Genomic DNA, 7681 nt, shown 5'->3' with positions numbered 1-7681 from the left:
TAATTGTGACCGTGAAACTATCATCGATTGTTGTAAAAACCCATCTCGTTCACTATTCTCTTTCGGGAAGGAAATCTGTCACCCTTACCCGATCTGGCCTAAACGTGACTCCAGACCCACAGCAAAGTAGTTGACTCCTCATTGCTCACAGGGGTAATTAGGGATCGGTAACAAATGCTAACCTTGCCGGCGACGCCCACATCCCATGAATGAAAAAAAGAACCAAGATTTAGTTAACAGGTGAACTACTTTAATAATGTATTAATCCTATTTAACTTGTGTGAACATTTAGATAATAGTAATCATGATATGATCGGCTTCAATGTAGTGTTTAAAAGGGAGCAGCATAAAACAGCTACTAAGATTGCAGACATTGATATGGCTGACTTCAATGGGATGAGACAAATCCTGTCCAAAGTAAACTTGGAAGGCCTGATAATGAGTAAAATGACAGGATATCAGTGGAGGATGCTCAAAAAAATAATTTAAGGTGATAAAGGACCAATGTAAAGATTAAAGGGAAAGAGATATACTTGCCCAAAAAAGACCAGTGGAAGACTAAAGAAGGCAACATAAAATCAAATAATAGAGACCCTGGGAAAGGTGAAAAGAGAACAGAAAAAGGTGAAGAAGCAGAACTACAAAAAGGGAGTGTGAAAGGAAACTTGCAAGGAACATCTGGATATTTTTATTTACATTTAGGAAAAGGAAGGTAGAGAAGAGTAATGTGGGTCCCTTGCACACTGATAAAGGGGGATATTGTTGATGAAAATAAGGAAATGGCAGACATGTTGAAACTTTATTTACGGTGGAGGAAGAGATTAGCGTACTGGAAATCTCAAAGAAACTAATATGAAATCAGGGTCAGGGTTGCCAAAACTAACATAAGCAAAATAACGGCACTGAAGAATGACAGGTCCTGAGAGCCAGATGGTTCCCATCACAGGATGTAGAACTTTGCAGGTGCACTAGCTATAATCTTTCAAAGGTCCCTCCATTTGAAGACCATTCTTTCGGATTGGAAAGTTATGTCAGTCACTCAGCTATTTAAGAAGCAAAGAGAAGAAAAGGGAATTGTAGACCAGTTATCCTGCATCTGTTGTCGTGACATTGACGGCATCCATAATTCAGGATAGGGCAACAGAACTCCTTGAATATTTTCAGCTGATCAGGGACAGCCAACACGGATTTGCATCAGGTCTGATGAAACAGATTAATTTTTTGTATAGATTACTAAGTGATGTATTATCACTAAGTGGATTGTCTATGGGTTGTATCTGTATGGACTTCCAGAAGGTATCTGATAGAGTAGGCTAAAGTTGAAGCTCGTGGAATTGAAGGCAGATTATTGACCTGGTTGGAAACATTAGAGAGGACAGAGAGTAGAGATAAAGGACAGGTACTTTAATCGCTGAGGAGGTCATGTGGTGCATTTAGTAGCATCCCTGCCACTCACCCAGAAGCTCTGGGTTCAAGTTCCACTCAAATCCTTCCAACACGTGCCAACAGCACGCTGTAAGAATGGGAGAGATTCCTAGTCAGCCATGCAATGGAAAGAAAGTAGGAGCCTCTACCACCACTGCAGCTTGGACTCCTAGAGTGAATTGTAACACATCGCCACCACTTTAATTGGTAGGGTGTGGCAAGGATCTGTGTCGAGGGGTCAACTATTCAACATATTTATCAACAGCTTAGATGGTGGGCTAGAAAGCCACATACCCGATAATAGGGGAAGCAGAAAATTGCAAAGATATTAATAGATTAAATGAATAGGCAAAGCTGTGACAAATGGGGAGGGGGGGGGGGAGATGGTAATGTCACTGGACTAGTAATCCTTCTGGCAGCTGCTTGAATTTAAATTCAATGAATAAATCTGGAATTATAAAGCTAGCCTGAGTAATGGTGACCATGAAACTATCACCGATTGTTGTAAAAACTCATCTGGCTCACTAATGTCCTTTAAGGAAGGAAATCTGCCATCCTTACCCTCAGTAATGTGGCTGATTCTTAACTGCCCTCTGAAATGGCCCTGGTAAGCTACTCGGTTCAAGGGCAGTTAGAGATGGGGAAGAAATGTTGACCTTGCCAGTGACGCACACATCCCATGAAAGAATGAATAAAAAAATGGATTTCAATGTAGGCAAATTTGAGGTCATTCACTTCAGACCTAAAACGAAGGCCTGGGGCAGATCAGTCGTGATCTTATTGAATGGCAGGGCAGGCTTGAGGGGCTGAATGGCCTGCTCCTGTAACTATTATTTATGTTCTTATGGATATAACAGGTGACTCTCTAAATGGTGAAAAGTTAGAAACAGTGGAGGTCCAAATGAATTTGGGATTCCAGGTGCATGGATCATTAAAATGCTGTGAACCTGTCCAAAAAATAAATGAAAAGACATTTGAACGGTTGGCCTTTATATCTGGAGGAACCAAATACAAATTGGTAGGAGTCATGCTTCAGCTACACAAAGCCACATCTGGAGTTACCGTGAGCAGTTCTGGGCATCATACCGTAGGCACGATATAGTGACCTCGGAGGGAGTGCAGCTTACCTGGATGATAGCTAGACTCCAAGAGTTAAATGATGAGGAAAATTACACAAACTAGGGTTGTATTCCCTGGAATGTAGAAGGCTAAGGACTGGTTGTAGCAAAGTTCTCAAGATATTATGGAGAGCAGAGAGGGCAGATGGAGAGAAACTATCTATCAAACTGGTTGGGGAGGATGGACTAAGATATTAGAAGCCACCTCTACACACAAGAGAAAGGTAGAAGTTTGGAAGTCTCTTCCACAAAGGAAATCAATGCTATGTCAATTATAGCCTTAAACCTGAGAGAAATAGATTGTTGTTATCCAAACATATTGAGAGATTTGGGGCAACTGCAGGAGTATGGAATTAGGTTGCAGATCAGGCAAGATCTCATTGAATAGTGGAGAGGTTAAATGTCCAACTCCTGTTCCTATGTTGCTACAGCCTAATGCTACAGCCGTTTCTGGACACCTGCCTTTTCCAGCTCCTGAGATATATCTTGCACTAGTACTGGCATAACATTAACTGCAGGGAGATATTCTACATATATATACTTTACCAGGAGATAGGTTTCAAACACTGGAACTACAGGGATATATCCTACTGATACAAGAATTACAGGGAAATATTCCACAGGCAGATGTTGGACCCCAGAAATTGCTTGTGCCTGTAGTGTGAGAAATCTCATATGCACACTGTTACAACCACATGAGGAGGAGTAACTCCCCTAATTTACCCTGCAGGTCTGGCCAGAACCGGGTTTTGTTTGTGAATCTAGTGGGGATGCGCTTTGACACCCTGTATGCTTTCAGATTATAAAGAATTGATCAGGCACGTTTTCTGAGCTTAACTCAAAGAGCGAGATAAGTTTATTGACCCGAGTTCCAAAAATTTTTTTGAAAACTAGGTAAATCATGACCCTCATCCATACATCACACAAATTCCCTGGACACCACACCCACCACCACACCCCCCCCCCCCCCACCCCCCACACACACACACACTAGTACAGTTGGTAGAATATGAGGATAGACATAAAGATTTTTTACAGTTCATGAGAAAATAAACAATCAAAGAAATGTATGGGTAACTCACCGTTGACTGCTCTCGATACCTTGTGGACGTTTTGTTCAGTTGTCTTCTTGAGTGTAACTCTTTTGAGTCCAACCAAATAAACTAAAGTAATAAATCAGGGGACAAAGTAAAAGCAGCCCCTTAAAGGGAAACTGCAAAAACAAAAGACAAAATTTAAAGGAAATTTACAAACATTAAACCAAAGTGTGATCAAAGGGATCAATAAAACAGCCCAGTCCCCGCGGTGCCCACCGAGCATGGAAGGCCTCGACTGTGCCAGCTGACACCACGTGCTCCCTCTCCAGGGACTCCCAGCCTTGAACTTAGCCGTGGAAGAGGGACAGATAGTCAGGCCGGATGACCCCCTCGATCGCCTGCCTCCTAGACCTGTTAATGGCCAACTTGGCCAGGCCCAGGAGCAGATTCACAAGGAGGTCCTCCTCCCTCCGCTGCTGGATCGTCTGCCCATGTTGGTGTGATTGCACAACAGCATATATAAGGTGTGCGCTTGCTGGGCTGCACTTTGAGGGGACCTTGGAGGTGAGTGCACAGTAACATTGTGCAGAGCTTGCAAGGATCGCCTGTTGGACTTCAAGGTTGAGGCACGTTGAGTTGGGGGGAGGGGCAAAGGCTGTCCCACAGTTGAGGCGTGTTGGGTGTGGGGGCCAAACACTGCCCTGTGGTTGAGGCGACTTGGTTGATGGGGGACAGAAAGGGTTGTCCTACGGTTAAAGGTGGCGCACAAGCACGTGTGAGGTGACAACGGAAGCAGCCATGCATTAGGAAAACCTTCCTCTGCATCTGAGACAGTTCAGACGCCGCCACATTGACATGCGTGGAGTCGGGCCTCAAGCTTATCTGCTCACTCAAGCAACGCAGATGCATCAAAGAGCCACCAAGTGCTCCAGAGCTTTTCACCCCTTGGGCACGGACTGCAGAACAGTTGGACAACTGCGCACATTGTACAATCTCCTTGCTGAAGCTGGCCATGGAGCAGTCACTGTGTTCACAGCCCCTTACAATGTTGTCCTCCCTGTTTTGGACCAGTCTCCCCCATGGTTCAAGCTAACAGTGCAGCCCTGCAGTGCGGGTTAGGAGAATGGCTGTGCCTGAGCTGAGAGCACAGCCTGCAGTCCAATGGACAAAGCTGCCGCCTATCGGTCAGAGGTGGGTGGGGTTTCAGGCAGCTATGCAGCACCCTGAACTCTGGCCATCCAAGTGTGGGCCAGTCCTCTCCGGGATGCATTAAGGGGCCTTTAGAATTAACCAACAGAGGTTCTTAGAACACCCATGCTAACCCACTCATCTCTCCCTTTCACCCCGCATGAGGAGTACATCAGGATCATGGAGCCTGGATATCCAGGTGAACGTGCATGTTCCTTTCCTTCCTGAAAATCCCACCCCAATCCACATTCACCTCCCCGACCTCCTCCTTCCCCACCCCCAGGATCTGAGTCTGACTCCAACCACACTTGCCATCCCTTCTACTGCTACCGTCGAACCCTCGCCCTCCCACCCTACCGCCTCACTCTGCCCTCAGTCATTCTCACCATTCCCTCATACCATGCCTGCCCTCAGTTCTCTCTCCAGGAGGCAGTCATGGACTCATCAGCACCCTCCCTAGCACATTCACCTGGACACCAACCCCCCCCACCCCCCCACCCCCTGAACCCCTTCCCCCCCGGAACCCTTTTCCTCCTCCGGACCTCTTCCTCCCTTGGAAGCCCTTCCTCCCTTTAGACTCCCACCCCCTTAGCTGACTACACCCCCCCCCCACCCGCTTACTCTTCCTCCCGTCTTGACTCTTTTCTCCAGTCTTACTTCTTCCTCCACCTTTACTCCCTCCCATCTCTGCACTCCTTTCTTCCCCCAGAATCCCTCCCCTCTCTTCACTCATTCCTCCCCACTGGATCCCCTCCCCTCTCTGCAATCCTTCTTCCCCTTGGACTCCCTCTCCTTCCACAACCCTTCTCCCCCTCGGAACTCCTTCCCTTATACCTTCCACCCCCCTTTGCACCTACCGCCCCAGTTGCTGTCTTCTCCCCCGTTACCCCCTCCTCCCCCATGGTCCCTCACCCCCCCCAACCTGACCCCCTGACACCTTCATCCTCCCCCTCCCAACCTCACCTCTCCTTCCCTCCCAGTCAATCCTAGACCTTCCTTCCCACCCCACCCCCGGTACATCTTCCTCTTCCAAGCACAGCTGGACCTTCCTCTCCCACCCCCTTGACCATCATCCATTGTGATCAGACCCTCAACGGTGACTTTCCACCTTCCGTGAGCTGCTTCACAGCAGGGCCATGCCCATGAGAATCCACCCAACATGCCATGGACATTCCCCCAGGGTGCAGTTGCTGTCAGGCTCCAGCATCTTCTGGCTCTCAGATGCCCACAATGTGAGCGAGGCCCTGGTGGTTAGTCCTGACTTCTACACATCACACTTGTCGAGACGTGCTCTGCACTGGCGTGTGGTGTGTGATCACACCGACGTGGTCGGATGATCCAGCGGGTGGGGGGGTGGGGGTGGAGGAGGGGGGGTTTCTGGCGGGCTGGCCTTATAACGATATGCAGATGTATTCCAATGAGGGTCCTGACATCCGATGGCTGGAATCGTGGACCCACCATCGATGGGCTGAGCGGACTGGTTTCACTGCGTCTTGAAACTGAGTTTTGGCCTTCTCGCCATATTGTCCACTCACACCAGCAAGCACACCCGACAGCAGAGGGCACGGAAAATTCTGCCCAGCAGGGTGGGATTTTCCCCTCAGTGCACCAAGTGCGGTGAAAATCGGCGTTTTACCCACCAGCCGCAATGGCAGGTTTTTGCACCGTATCATCCTCCCACCCCGTTATATATGCACACATGGGAAAGACGCTGGATCGCTGGCGGGCAGCCTCTGAGCTGTGAAAACAGACTGAAGATACGGTGCATGTTTATATTGGAGAGGTAGTTTAGCAGACGCCTTAGTGAGGCATCGATTATCCTAAGGGGAATAGATAGGTTGGATCTCAGATTGTGCTCAACTTTGTGACCAGGGGACCTGGATTCCAACCCTAAACAACAAGAAGTGAATACACAGTTAATATATAACTTGTTCACACAAGACGGTGGGTAATTAAAGTGGCTGACCCAGGAAGACAATGGAAGTGGACAATGTTTTAAATGTCAGGAGGGTGAGGGATAAAGCAGGGCAATCAAAGCTATATAGGGGTCAGGCATCTGTGACCTTTGGGAACTGTGTTTGTAAAGGGTCTTTTCCAACTCTGTATAGCCCTGTGTTCCTCAGGACATTTGCAAGTTGGGCAGAGGAAGATTAATGAACCCATTTAATTATGTTTTCATGGGTAACAATGGTCTCCTGAAGCTTGAAGCTAAAAGCAAAATACTGCGGATGCTGGAAACCTGAAATAAAAACAGAAAATGCGGGAAAAACTCAGCAGGTCTGACAGCCTCTGTGGAGAGAGAGACAGAGTTAACATTGAAAAGGCTATGGTTTATGTTTAATGTAAACCCTTGAGAACTAGTGGTCTGATTCCTGAGTTTAGAATCGCATCTCAAACATAACACTTACAATTATTGGTTATGACAGTTGTTTAAAGTTTCCCTCTTGGGTTTTTAAAATAACTTTGTCTTACCAACTGCATCAGTCATAACGATCTTACATTGAAGAGGCTAACTCTGTTTCTCTCTCCACAGATGCTGTCAGACCTGCTGAGTTTTTCTAGCATTTTCTGTTCTTATGTCTCCTGAAGCTTGCCTGTCACAGAGGAATTGCTGCATTTTTCCCCCTCTTTATGTTAAGACCATTGATGACTGAGGAAGTTAAACTGTCGAACAGATAAGGTGAACACTGATAGGACCTGCAGACTCCAATCTTCAGAGATCAGAGAATCCCTCATGGGAGTCCAGTGCATGAACAAGAGCAGTGGGAATGCAAGCCCCTCAAAATAATTGCAGTGGGAAGATTTGAGTCTCAAGAAGGTAATCATCATACCATTTTCTTCAAGCCAGAAACCCCCCAGAGAGTGAGAAGGTTGATTGTAATTGAGCGTGAAACTGGAACAGGAGGACTGCTT

Source organism: Carcharodon carcharias, chromosome 17 (genome assembly GCF_017639515.1).
Source record: "Carcharodon carcharias isolate sCarCar2 chromosome 17, sCarCar2.pri, whole genome shotgun sequence".
Lineage (NCBI taxonomy): Eukaryota > Metazoa > Chordata > Chondrichthyes > Lamniformes > Lamnidae > Carcharodon > Carcharodon carcharias.
This window is presented reverse-complemented; position numbering follows the sequence as displayed.